This window comes from Alligator sinensis, unplaced genomic scaffold, assembly GCF_000455745.1.
Source record: "Alligator sinensis unplaced genomic scaffold, ASM45574v1 scaffold209_1, whole genome shotgun sequence".
Classification (NCBI taxonomy): Eukaryota; Metazoa; Chordata; order Crocodylia; family Alligatoridae; genus Alligator; species Alligator sinensis.
In genome coordinates this window covers 189326-191745 of record NW_005842184.1, presented here as the reverse complement: position 1 = coordinate 191745, position 2420 = coordinate 189326, and positions in this window count along the sequence as shown.

Here is a 2420-nt window from a genome sequence, read left to right as displayed (position 1 = left end):
CCCATGATGGACAGAAAAAACAAGTGATTGCCATTCTTTTTAGAATCACAGAATCATAGAAAATGAGGGTTGGAAGAGACCTCAGGAGGTCACATCTAGTCCAACCCCTGCTCCAAGCAGGACCAGCCCCAACTACATCATCCCAGCCAAGGCTTTGTCTACTTGGGTGTTAAACACCTCCAAGGATGGAGACTGCACCACCTCTCCGTATAACCCGTTGCAGTGCTTTACTACCCTGGAATAGTTTTTGTATTTTGTTATGGAATCCTCTTAGACTTCTCTTTCCTAGGCAAAATAATCTCAGTTCATCCAATCTTTCCTAGTATGTCCTTTTTCCCAGGCCTCTATTCATTTTCGTCACTCTTCTCTGAGCTTTTTCCAATTTGTACACATCTCTTGAAGTGTGGTGCCCAAAAATAGGTGAAGGTTTTCACCAGTGCTGAACAGTGCAAAAATCACTTCCCAAACTTCTGGAAAACACCTCCTGTTAATACATCTCTGTAGTGTACAATTCGTTTTCACAACTACATTATGTACATTTTTGACCCATGTGTTGGCTTGTGATCCACTTCGGACTGCCATGGTCCTTTCCTACAGCCTAGGCAGCCATTCTCCCTATTACACTTGTGCATGTGATTGTTGCTTCCCCAGTGTAGCACTTTTAATTGTCCATATTAAATTGCATGCTATTCATTCCAGACAAGTTTATTCTTTCCAGTCCAGTCCTGCCCTTTAAAGAGCCTGACACTTAGTTTGGTGACATCTGCAAATTTACTAAGCATGTGCTCAATTTTATCCTCTGTATCATTAATTAAAATATTCAGTTGTACTGAACCCAGGACAGACCTGCAGCTCATCGTTGAATAAAACCGTCACAGAGGAAGAGGCTGTCACCAGCTGGGGAGGGAGGAAAGGGGAGGAGGGCAGCAAGTCAGACACGACCTGCAAACTGCCCACCCCTCATAACTTTGCTGAGTTCACCGCTGTGGGTTCACTGTGGCTCTGGGCTGGGCTGCAAGCCCCGGACCTCCTTGCCCCCTCTCCCAGCCTCCACCTTCCCCAGACATAATTATGGTAATTAAGCTATGGTTTTAAGCTGCCTGGCAATTTGTGGGGAGGGGCAGGACTGCCAGGGCCACTTGGCCTATCAGAGGGGTGGGCGGGGCAGGACTTTGCTGTGCTCGACCAATGAAAATGGAGACTGGTCCTGGAATCTGTGTGTGAAATCAGCCACCACTTCAAGTTCGGTGGGGACTTTTCATGATGACTCTTTGAGAGTGATTATCTAACTTCATTGAGACCATTCTGCTTTAGCTTTCTGATGTGAATATTGTGGGAGGTTGGACACTGACCTTGCTGTGGTCAAGTATATCAGATCCACTCCACTTCCCCTCATTTCCAAAGCCTGTTGCTTTGCCATGGAACAAAATAAGTTTGGTTCACCATAATTTGCTCTTAACAAATCCATGCTGGCTGTTGCTTATCACCTTGTCATCCGCTGGGTGCTTGTAAATTGATTTTTTTGGGGTGATCTGCTCCAGTATCTTTCCTGGCAATCAAAGCTAGACTGAGAGGACTGTAAATTTTGTGGTTGCTAGTTTTTCCTCTTTCATAAGGATGGGCATTACATACACTTTTCCACTGTTCTGGACCACCTCCTGACCTCCATGAGGTTACAGGGAAACCAACATTTCTCACATATCACACACTTTTTTAAAAAGCTGTTGGCAATTAGAGTGTGTACTATATGCAAGGCAATACGGCAAGAGCAGTCTTTGCCACGTACCAGGGCAAGTGAGAGACATGTCTGTACGTGATCAATGGAGGAGAACAGTGAGCAGGCTCTGCTCCTCAGCTCGGTACTTCTCAACCTGTTTAGACTCAAGGCACCTCCTTGGAAAATGCCAGTTCTTATTTTTCACTCATTTATGAGTACAGAAAACACTAGAGCAATTCTATTATTCTTCTATTGCAAAGAGTTCAAACCACAGCAGGTCCAAATGTGTTTTTAACTTTATTGATTCCTATTTGAACATATACGGATAACGGTTTAAAGAATCAGGACATTGGTTAGCGTGGTTCCCCTGCTTTACTTGTGGCAGGTTAGTGGGTTATACCTTGTGTTGTGTCAGGATGGACTGTGTGGTTTTGCTAAAAGGTCAGACAATGGATTTATAAGGGATAGTTTGGATAGGTGTGATCCTGCCTCAGGCAGGAGGTTGGACTAGATGCGACCTCTGGAGGCCCCTTCTAACCCTACTTCTCTATGACTCTTTGATCTCTGGTTTTATCTTGTAAATCATATTTGCATACCTAACGATATTAACTGTGTGGGATCCCAAAGTACCCTAGATTCATAGATGTTAGGGTCGGAAGGGACCTCAATAGATCATCGAGTCCGACCCCCTGCATAAGCAGGA